Raw genomic sequence first — 12340 nt, forward strand, 5'->3', positions numbered from 1 at the left:
CCACTGAATTGGAAATATCTTCCTAATCTAACTCCTGGAGGAGGTTACAAAAATTAAATGAGAAAACAGAAGTAAAAATGCCTTAAAATAAAAAGGTGTTATAGAAGAGAGGCAGGATCACCTGGTAGTTCAGTGCTTGGGCTCCAGAACCACACTGAGTTTGAAGCCCTAATTCTAACACTAACTAGCTGTTTGAAAACATTGTTTAAATTATCTGTGCCTCAGTTTTCCCATCCGTAAGATAGAGTTAGTAATATGTATATCATTGGGGTTGCTATAGGGGTTAAGTGATACATAGTAGTATCTGACATATAGTAAGTTTTCAATAAGCATTACTTTACATCCCTTGATATCATAATTTATATAAGATCTAATCTTAGGTCCAGGGGCCAAAGCAGGTCTAGAAATAAGATCAGAGTGTTTGAGAACCCTCTAGAATTATACCACAAATTGTGTGTGTGTGTGTGTGTCTGCATATGCATTTGTAAGAGGGTAGTGCATTTTTCTTGGGAGCCAATTCATAGTTTCCATCACATTCTTAAGATACACGACCTTGGGGCACCTGGGTGGCACAGTCAGTTAAGTATCCGACTCTTGGTTTTGGCTCAGGTCATGATCTCATGGATCATGGGATTGGGCCCCTGTGGGGCTCCAGGCTGAGTGGAAAGTCTGCTTGAAGATTCTCTCCCTCTGCCTCTTTCCCTCACTTGCATGCACTCTAAAAAAAAAAAAAAAAGATATGCAAGCCCCTAAAGAACCACTTTTGTTTGAATCTAAGGACTACAGAGCTAAATTTACTCTTATGCATTCTACATACGTTTTATAGCTCTTGTTTGGCTCAATAAACAGTGACTGAGAACTGGGCACTGGTCCTGGCCAGTCACTCAGCCACACAGGGGTAACACCTTACTCAGATAACTCTGTATTTAGGGAAGACCCAAATGAGAGTTCAGAAAATCTCACTCAGATGATTTCTGCTGTAGTTTATTAGTGTCATGATTTCCTTTATGGGCAATTTCAGTGCCAGGCAAGTCAAACTTACTACTAAAATGTTCTGAGGAAGGACTGAAGATTCACTTAAAGCTTTTCTTGGAGAGCAGTGCAGGATTTCATCTCTTCCCATGAAGTACCATGAGAGCCTTCTGGTCATTTTCAGTGAAAACCCAAGGTCATGAGATTGGGGGACCTTGGTGAAAGAATCGCAGGATGCATGATGGAAGGCTCCCCAAACTCAATGAATTCTAAGAATTATTAGACTGTTTTCTTCTATCCTTTGAACCTTCTCTTGCTTTGACTCAGCCCAAACAGATTTGGCAAGGCTTACAAAGGTATAAATGTCAAACTTTATTTCTTTTTTTTTTTTAATGATTTTTTATTGTATTATGTTAGTCACCATACAGTACATCCCCGGATTCCGATGTAAAGTTCGATGGCTTCATTAGTTGCGTATAACACCCAGTGCACCATGCAATACGTGCCCTCCTTACTACCCATCACCAGTCTATCCCATTCCCCCACCCCCTCCCCTCTGAAGTCTTCAGTTTGTTTCTCATAGTCCATAGTCTCTCATGTTTCATTCCCCCTTCTGATTACCCCCCTTTTCTTTATCCCTTTCTTCCCCTACCGATCATCCTAGTTCTTATGTTCCATAGATGAGAGAAATCATATGATAATTGTCTTTCTCTGCTTGACTTATTTCACTTAGCATTATCTCTTCCAGTGCCGTCCATGTTGCAGCATGTTGAGAATTCATTCTTTCTGATAGCTGAGTAATATTCCATTGTATATATGGACCACAGCTTCTTAATCCCAAACTTTATTTCTTTTTAATGATGTGTGTCATCTAAGTAGTGATGCCATTAATAGGGGATATTGTTTCTGTTATTTTTTCCCTTCGCTCTCAGATGCTTTTTAATATATGTGAAAATATTTATATAGTGTTTCAAGTCTGTAGCATTCAGCACAGACATGCTTTTTTGAGTTCTCCCTTTTGGTAATATCATATTTAACTCCAAAGAAGTCATAGGCATATGGGGGGCAGATAGTAGGTACAAATCTGGCAAAAAGCTAATGAGCTCTCCTGTGATTATCAGGGAGGCCGGTGACCTATTAAATCTCATTTCCTGAGCAAGTCCACTTAGGGAGAAGAAATGATCTGAACTAAAATCCTGAGAACCTAATGCAGTTAGATTTATGGGCATCCATATAAGTAAGTAGCCACATGGTAATCAGTGCAAATAGTGAAATGTTTTAATGAGGCTCTCTGAAATATTTAATTGGCTACTTTATTAAATTTTTTAATAGTTTTGTTGTTTTCTGTTAGGAATTAGCCCCACAGTCCTGAAACCAAGTGGAGTTGTCTTTTGCTTGGATTCAATCCAAGCTGTTGTTCCCCCTACATAGTATCTCTTTATGTGTATTAACATGGTCATTAATATTCAAGGTTATGCTGAAAAGAGGGTCACGTTGATTAGAATCCATAAAAACTTCTTTTGGTTCCAAAGTATATGAGTATCTGCTTGGAATTAATCCTCTTCCGAGTTCAATAGAGTGAATCATTGTTTATTCTGGGATTATGTACTGGAAAGAAGAAATTTTTCCAAAACTGGACAAGCCATAATGGAGATGAAGAAGAGACTGCGATTTGTTTTTGATACCTTAACTTCCTTTTAAACGTCCATCTTCACCTTCTGATTGTTTCCTTTGTATCTTGTTCCTTACCCTCGGGCCCTGGTAGCTTTCTAGTCATGAATTAGTTAAATGACAAGAACTTAAGATATTGCTCTTCTTAGGACGCATGGGCACAAAATAATTTCTAGTGGTAGAATTTAAATGTCATAACAGGTTGGGTGGACTGTGATATTTGCATATCTCAGATCCCACTTCTTCATCAGGACATCCTTGTGGCTTGATCATCACATGTGTATAGGTACTTACAATTATTTTTTAGAAGAATTGCCAGTTGACTAGTGAGGAGAGACCATGAAGTGGTGTGTGGTACCTGTTGCTATGTGACCAGTTACTACTTGTGACTAAGACCCATGCTTTTAGGTATGATTAATTTTTAAAGGCCATGGGCAGGATTCCTAACAGAGCAATCATTCTAGACAGCCTTTTCATAGCAAAGATGAGTTCGCCAGTATAAAATGTCAAGATGATTTAGATAAATTCAGGTTCTAACTCATGTCCACATTAAACATCCAGTATTTGAAACTATCCCTCTTTTAAGGTCATAGATAGCTAAGGTAACATATTGGGGTAGACCATGCCAAAAGAAAGGTCTGGAGTATATGGGGTCTTCACATCATGAAAGATGAGTGAGTATAAGTACCATGTTTTCTTGATTCAAAAATACACATAAAGGAAAACCTGAAAAAGAAAAACATTTCAATAACTGAAGTTTCATAAAATCATCTTATAGTTCATAAATATGCTTAATATCGTATTTTTTTTTACAAAAATGTGTTATTAAATCTTGTAAGCAGTGTTTTCTTAGAATTTAGGAAATACCGTTCATTCCCTATAAGCTAGAAGGTCTTCTTCACAACTTGTTTGCATTTTGTCTTATAAAAGCACTATGGCCAGTCATATATAGTTGACTAGAGGAAGGCCAGGTAACTCTTTAAAACAAATAAAAGGTGAGGGGCGCCTCGGCGGCTCGGTTAAGCATCTGCTTCAGCTCAGGTCATGATCTCTGAGTCTTGGGGATCAAACCCTGTATGGTCGGACTCCACATTCAGCGGGAGTCTGCTTCTCCCTCTTTGTCTGCTCCTCCCCCTGCAAGTGCTCTCTCTCTCTCTGTCTCTCAAACAAATAAAATCTTAAAAAAAAAAAAACAAATAAAAGGTGTTCAAGTTGTAGAAAACATAGTTCAAACATGATAAATGGCTGAACTAATTCAGAGCTGGAGCAACTATCTTGACAAGCTGTTGGGGGTGAGAACCCAACCCATGGTCCTGTGGCAGACATGAAGCGGAGGGTGCGTCTGACCTTGAAGTCTAGGACAGTAAAAGAGAACGGGCAGGTTCAGAGTAACACAGATCTCTACAGAATCTGTAGAGAATGCTGGTAGCATAAACTTACAGTAATACATCTGGTAGATGTACTTAAAGTTTAGAAGGTTATGCCCCAAATAATTAACAGTGTTGAGGAGTAAGATGGTCGGAAGAGACCTAAACACTCTTACTTTTCATTTGTACACATCTACCATTAAAATATCTTATAATGAACATGTAATTTTTTTAATTTAAGAAATTAATGAAAATCAATAAAGAGAAAAAAATATATCCCAGAAATAAAAACAGTTCGCAGCTGCTAAGATACAGGCCTGCCAAATCCAAAATAATCTGTTTAGACAACTGTTGGCATGTCTCTACTTCCCATGTCCACGCACACCCCTCTGTCTCTCAGGCCTGCCCCTGGCAATATGGGGGCCCAGACCATCTCCCTCCCAGCAGTGGGGCCAGAACACCTCCTCCAGTGATTTTCCAGGTAATGTTTGAAAGAGGAAGCCTAGCTCTAGGCTGCAGAGGCTACCCAGTCAAGAACTACCTGGGGGCCAGTGGCTGAGGTTCCTCTTTTTTAAACCTGGAAGCGTATGTGTCTTGTTCCATGCTGATGACAGAGGGAAAATTCGAATGCTCTGTTTTATGAAAGTGAACATTAATTTAGTTTCTTATGCTTTAGGTCCTTTGGTCAGTACCCACTTAGAAAGAAGCTTTGCTTTCTCCCACAGGACAGGAGCTGGGAAAACTTAAATCACTAATGCCATTGTTTTTCTGGTGCCATTTAGAGGCAAGCCAAATTTTGGGGAAAAAACATTTACCTTCCTTTCTCTTTCATGTTCATGGAACAAGAAAATGAAGGTATGTGGTGGCCCATCTGCGACTACGAGAGGAAAATACCTCCAATAAATCTTCATTCATGATTTAAGTAAAAGGGGAAAGGGGAGGCCATCCCCTGCATCCTAGCTGCATTTCCTTTCTTGTATTGTCGCCTACTGCTTATTCCTACACATCCTTTTTACTAGAGATACTTTAACAACTTTGAAAACCAAGTCCTGGGGACCAGTGTGGCTGTCTGGGTGTATACGTATTTTGAAGTGGGTACCATTTCTGGGAAAAAACAAACAAACAAAACTGAATTGGCAAAGAATTCATTGATTTAAACGAGGGCTAGTAATTTTGCTTGGACTTTTGCAGTAAAAATTCTTGAAAAACATTATCCTTCTAAAAATATCTAGAATGGTTTGATGGTGGTGGTTTTCATCTGGCTGACCTCCCTGCCTTCCTGGGGAGTTGGAGCCACATGAGTATGGGGCGAAGGGTGAACCCTAATGAAACACTGCAAGTCCCAGGCAGCAACAAGCAGAATCACAGAGTTGCTTTGCTATCTGCTGCTGCTTACCTTATGTGCCTATTTTTTCCCTTCAAACTTCAATGGCTTTTTCCCAATGTCCCCCTTTGAAAGAGATTGATGTGGCTGGCAATGGCGAGGGGATTAACATGAATAACAAATTATTCTTATACGTTTGAAGTTATAGGCCTATTATACTTGCCCTTTAGGGAAACACGGGGCTTTACTGAGCTATTGCTATTCTCAACAAATTTCAGTAATTATTAGTGCTAGGAGTTGGGTTGCTTGGTTTCAGCTTAGTTTATACAAATCGTCTGTGCCTTTTGGGAGGCTTCTCTGACTACCTGATTCACAATGAAGGAGACTGCATGGGGTATGGCAATATTTTCCAACCTTACAATTTGCAACTAAGTTTTAAATTGTCTAAATATTTTTTATTTTGGGCCTCAGGCATGACAGAGAGGAAAGAGTAAAGAGAACCCAGGGTAACTGTATTTGTTCAGGAGAAGGTAGAGGAGAGGGGTAAGCTCCAGATAAGAATAGTTTGCCCGGAATAGAAGCCCCACAGAATGGTGGCTGGGAACTGGAGAAGAATTAGAAATAGCAGGTTCAAATCTGATCAAGCCTAAATCAGTCATGTGATATGACAACTGTATAATCTCTTGAACCCATCCTTTGGGTTCTGTAATTAGGGTATGATAAAATGCTGATTTCAGGCCATTTGGAGAAATAAATAAAATAATGAAAATTCCTCACTGTGTACTTGCTTTTTACAACTATTTTTTTTTTTTTAGTACTGCTAATATTAGCTTGCCTGTCTCCTGTATCTGAAGTTCTGGTAGTAGTCTTGAAAAAGAGGACCCTCCAGTGGGCTGTGTAAAGCATCTACATGGAAAAATATGGGTCAGATCAATATAATAAATTTTATCAAACACTTACCTGTGCAGTCAGATTGAAATCCAAGTACCACCAATTACTAGCTGTGTGACCCTGGGAAAGTTAGCAACATTTCCATGCCTCTGTTTCTGTCTCTGTAAAACAACAGTACTTGTTTCACAATGTCATGAAAATTAAATAAGGTAATTATCTGTAAAGCCCTTAAAGAGTGCTCTGGAGTTATCTCAGTGTAACAGGTCACCAAACTTCCTGGGCAGCCTCATACTTTCCTTGGTGATAAAATGAGAATGTATTCGTTTCATAACTTCTGATGAGGTGCTACTATTTTCTTCCCAGGAAGAGGTCCTTCTAGTATTAGTATTTTATCATACCTCAGGAGTGGGTCCACCTTCTCCCAGGGGTGCAATATTGACATTTCCGGAGTGGATGAATGGGTAGTTTGGTTTGTTTCTGTGTAGATGTTTGTGTGGCATAGATACCTGCGAGCAGTGTCTTTACCCTAGGTTCCTTCTTTCTTCAGGACAGTGACCATCAAGGACTAGGTGCCTGAGTTAGAACAATGTTGCAGATTTTGCTATTAATAAGAAATTCAAAATCCCCAAATCCCAGGTGTCCGTGTCTCCTTACATGAGAAAAGGACAAGACTTGCTCCTCATCACCAAACAGAACCATCCTATGTAGATGAAATATCTGATGGAAAGGAAGTAAGTGGATGGTGGATGAATGAAAACATGGTGGAATTAAGACCAGATATTAAGATTATTCAGGCAGGGGACTGAATGAAATAACACACAAAAATCCTTTCTCAGACATTTGAAATGAATGATTCCTTACGATATAAGGACAATTACTACCATACAACTTACTGATTGAGATTAATGTGGAAGGCAGCGAGGAATCTGAGATAGTTACTATAATTTTATACCAAGGGAAATAGGTGCAAATTTATACAAAACTCATTTTATACAAACCTTGGTGTGAAAGCCTGCATTTACAAAAGAGAATATTATTGTTAAAAGATAAACTGAGGCATATTAAAACTTTCAAAAGTTTACTTAAGTAAAAATCTATTAAAATCAGGCAGCATCCATTCTAGCAGATAGAAAGAAGCTCTGAGCAACTATACAAAATGAAAGACTTATAGACGGAAGGGAGCTGGAATGAGGAAATGAGGTTGTGTATTGCAAAATTACTTCCTTTAGGGGCTGGCACAGGTCACTAGTGCTGATCAGGTGATTCCTGATTGACTGGTTTAAGATTCCATTTCTGGAAAGCTGCAACTGTAATTAAGTCTCAGTTTAGTGTTGTGGACTTAGCATAAACAAAATCATCTTGAGACTGTTGTCTTCTTTTTAACACTACTAATAACTAATACCTTAAACACAACACTTTAAAGTTTTCAGAGTCTTTTACATCATATTCATTTTATAGACAAGGAAATAGAATTCACTACACATAGTCTGCTTGTCCATCTAATATCTTCTGGGATGTTTAAAATATGATATACTTACCAAAATTCTACTTTCTCCTACTTTTTCAGAAATTCACTTATCATATAAAACAAGATATAGAAAGCACATGAAAAATTGTGGTATATATTGTGTTTACATTTAATAAATTGCCAGTTTTTGATGCAAAATTATGAATCAACACAGTTGTATGATTTATAAGACAAATGAGGGATTAAATTAAAAATATTAGTTCATAGACCACTGTAGGGAATGTGGACCATGAATGGGGCCCAATTTAAAGTTTGTAGTTGAATGTCTTTTGATCCTGTGAGTGTGCCTTGGTGATATATATGTATTAGTTCATTTAAGGCTAAACCAAAAGTCTAAAATTTGAGACTTTAATGGATGAGAAGCTCAGGCAATATCACCCCGAGTTCTGCCTGTGAGATCAGCGAGTACCTGACACAGTATATGTATGTGTGTATACACACACACACACACACACACACACCCTGAAGTTGGTGAAAAAAGCACACATCCTAATTCACTCTGACCTCCCAGAACTCCCCCTTCTCAAGCCCTCTCACCAACATTTTGGGGAAGTGGCATCCTCCTTTGTGTGACTACCTTCCACTCCACTACTGTGTAAAGAAGCAAACTGCAGATCATCCCGCTGGCAGTATAAGCTAGAGCAGTGCTCCTAACATGCGCTCCAGGGATCCATGTTGGTCTGCAAACTGTCCGTTACTAGTCTGAGATGCAGTAAGCATAGACATTGAGGGTAAGCCTTTAGAAACTTTTGTATACATTTGACATGGCTGCAGCATCCACCTGCAATTATTGAGTTATAATTTTTTGTCTTTTGCATTAAATTTTTAAAAAAATTGTCTTGTCTTCTGTATGTTTTCATTTTATATCTCACCTTCCTAGCAATTCTTTCCTTTCTTTTTTTTTTTTCTAGCAATGCTTTTATATTGTTTCTCTCCACAAACGTATGATATGTAACTGGTTGGAAAGAAAGAAAATGGGCTCCTCATCACAGATAATTATAGGCATACCTCGCTTTATTGCAGTTTGCTTTATTGCACTCTGCAGACATTGTGTTTTTTACAAATTGAAGATTTGTGGCAACCCCATGTCAAGCAAGTCTGTTGGTACCATTTTCCAACAGCATTTGTGCATTTTGCAATGTTTCATACTTTTTAATTATTCTATTTGTTATGGTGATGTGTGATCAGTGATCTTTGATGTTATTATTGTAATTGTTTTGAGGCGCCGTGAATTGCACTCATATAAAACGGCAAACTTAATTGATAGATGTTGTGTGTGTTTTGACTGTTCCACTGACCGGCCATCCCCTGCATCTCTCCTTCTCCTCAGGCCTTCCTATTCCCTGAGACACAACAGTATTGAAATTAGGCCAATTAATAACCCTACAGTAGCCTCTGAATCTCTCACTTTAAACCAAAAGCTAGAAATGATTAAGCTTAGTGAGGAAGGCATGTCAAAATTGAGATAGGCTGAAAGCGAAGCTTCTTGTGCCAAAGAGTTAGCCAGGTTGTGAATGCAAAGGAAAAGTTTTTGAAAGCAATTTAAAATGCTCCCTCAGTAACCACATGAATGATAAGAAAGTGAGGTTTTAGTGGTTTGGATAGAAGATCAAACCAGCCAGGATATTCCCTTAAGGCAAAGACTAAGCCGTAGCAAAGCCCTGACACTCTTCAATTCTGTGAAGGCTGAGAGAGGTGAGGAAGCTGGAGAAGAGAAGTCTGTAGCGAGTAGACATTGGCTCCTGAGGTTTAAGGAAAGAAGCCATCTTCCTAACATAGAAGTTCAAGGTGAAGCAGCAAGTGCTGATGTAGAGGCTGCAGCAAGTTATCCAGAAGGATCTAGTAAGATAATTAATGAAGGTGACTACACTGAACAACAGATTTACAATGTAGATATAACAGCCTTATATTGGAAGAAGATGCTATCTAGGACCTTCATAGCTGGACAGGAGAAGTCAGTGCCTGGCTTCAAGGCTTGAACAAACTGGCTGACTCTCTTGTTAGGGGCTAATGATGCAACTGGTCACTTGCAGTTGAAGCCAATGCTCATTTACCATTATGAAAATCCTAGGGCCCTTAAAAGTCATACTAATCTACTCTGCCTGTGTTCTCTCAATGGAACAACAAAGCCTGAATGACAACACATTTGTTTGCAACGTGGTTTACTGAATATTTTAAGCCTACTGTTGAGACTTGCTGCTCAGAAAAAGACTTTTCAAAATATTACTGCTCCTTTACAGTGTACCTCATCACTCAAGATCTCTGGCGTAGATGTACAATGAGATGAATGTTGTTTTCATGCCTGCTCACACAACATCTATTCTGCAGTCCATGGACCAAGGAGTACTTTCATTTTTCCAGTCTTATTATTTAAGAAACACATTTTGTAAAGCTATAGCTGCCACAGATAATGATTTCTTTGATGGATCCGGGCAAAGTCAATTGAAAAACTTCTGGAAAGGACTCACCATTCTACGTGCTGTTAAGAGCATGTGTGATTCATGGGAGGAGGTCAAAATATCAACATTAGCAGGAGTTTGGAAGAAGTTGATGGTAACCCTCATGGCTGACCTTGAGGGGTTCAGGACTTCGGGGGGGGGAAGTTACTGCAGATGTGGTGGAAATAGCAAGAGAACTGGGGTTAGAAGTGGAGCCTGCCGATGGGACTGAATTGCTGCGAGCTCATGATAAAGCATGAAGAGCTGCTTCTTATGGAAGAGCAAAGAAGGTGGTTTCTTGAGATGGCATCTACTCTTAGTAAAGATGCTATGAAGACTGTTGAAAATGACAATAAAAGATTTAGAATATTGCACATATTTAGTTGATAAAGCAGTGGGAGGGTTTGAGAGGATTGATTTCCAAGTTTGAAGAAAGTTCTCTGGGTAAAGTGTTATCAAACAGAGTCACATGCTTCAGAGAAATTGTTTGTGAAAGGAAGAGTCAATTGATGTGGCAAACTTCATCATTGTCTTATTTTAAGAACTTGCCATAGCCACCCCAATGTTTAACAGCCACCACCCTGATCATCAGCCATCCACACTGAGGCAAGATCCCCCCACCAGTGAAAAGATTACAACTTGCTGAAAGCTCAGATGATGGTTAGCACTTTTTAGCAATGAAGTATTTCATAATGTACATTATTTTTTTAGACATAATGTTATTGTACACTTGTTAGGCTACAGTATAGTATAAACATAACTTCTATGTGCACTGGGAAACCCCGAAATTCATTTTATTTCTTTTTTTAAAGATTGTATTTATTTCAGACAGAGAGCAAAAGAGAAAGAGCACAAGTGGGGGAGAGGAGGGGCAGAGGGAAAAGCAGATTCCCCCCTGAGTAGGGAGCCTGACATGGGGCTCGATCCTAGGACCCTGGGATCACAACCTAAGCCGAAGGCAGATGCTTAACTGACTAAGCCACCCAGGTGCCCCTCATTTGATTTTCTTTATTGTGATATTCTTTTTATTGTGGTAGTCTGAAACCAAACCCACAATATCTCTGAGGTATGCCTGTAAATAATTTGGGGTGTGTCAGTATAGAGCTTAAGTGTGTGGACCCTGAAGTAACAGTATCTAAATAAGTGACCTGGTTATCTGGATGACTGTGTGAATGTATTATCTGTATGACTTTGAGTAGCTTATTTTCTTCTGCCTTGATTTCCTTATCTGTAAAATGGGGGTGGTAGTAATTGTACCTACCTCATAGGATTGTGAGGAGTAAAGAATACTTGCTCTTAGAAAAGTACCTTGCACAGAATAAGGGCTCAATGCGTTTTAGGTAGTGTTGCTTGCATTTTCAGACGTTATCGCTCACCTGTATCTTTGCATAAGCCAGTGCTTATGACTTAGACACTATGGCTTTTGAGTGCCCTAGGAACTTTCACCTTTACGGGCTATTCTTATTCTATTAAAAAAATTAAATACTGTTCTATTAAAAAAATAAATACTGGATTTTATGATTATTTTGGTATAAAGATGAGTTTAACCGGCTAGATTCATTATTCTATATTCATTATCATTGTATTTATTTTTCCTTCTGTTTTTAAGATAAATTAGAAGTAAAACATTTCTGTGGTCCCCTAAAAGTATCTTGAACCCTGGGCACTATGCCTGCTGTGACAGGCTTAGACAGGTTGGAGCCTGTTGACTAAGTTGGTCCTGGTGTAAGCCCTTCTTTCCCTTACTGGAATACTTCTTTGTTTTCAACCATCTGCCCTTGAGCATTATTCCTTCTCTTGAGCATCTCCTCTTCATCATTTGAAACTCCACCCAAGTTTCTTCCTCAATGTGTCCTGTGGATACTGTAGTATTAGAATTGTCTGCTTCCTAGTCTGTTTCCCAGGCTAGACTCTTAAGTTCTTTGAGCTCAAGAAACAGCTCTGTTTTCCCAGTGCTGATAAACACATTATAGTTAGTTACTTAGTGAGGTTGGGTAAAATGTGTCATGGTGTAGGAAGCAGCATGGATTGGGGACCCAGGTGGTCTTGAAAGAAGGTTTATTCAGAAAATGGGAAGTTTAAAGACAGTCTTTATATTCCTCTTTGAAGCTAGCACCTGAACACTGGTGGATTTCAAAACATAGGAAGA

At 38.9% G+C, this 12340-nt stretch overlaps 1 pseudogene; it reads left to right on the top strand.

Annotated features, from left to right (window-relative positions):
- The first annotated feature begins 3967 nt into the window (after window positions 1–3967).
- LOC117802450 lies at window positions 3968–10796 on the top strand (annotated as a pseudogene).
- Window positions 10797–12340: the final 1544 nt, after the last annotated feature.

The sequence above is a fragment of the Ailuropoda melanoleuca genome, chromosome 5, assembly GCF_002007445.2.
Source record: "Ailuropoda melanoleuca isolate Jingjing chromosome 5, ASM200744v2, whole genome shotgun sequence".
NCBI lineage: Eukaryota > Metazoa > Chordata > Mammalia > Carnivora > Ursidae > Ailuropoda > Ailuropoda melanoleuca.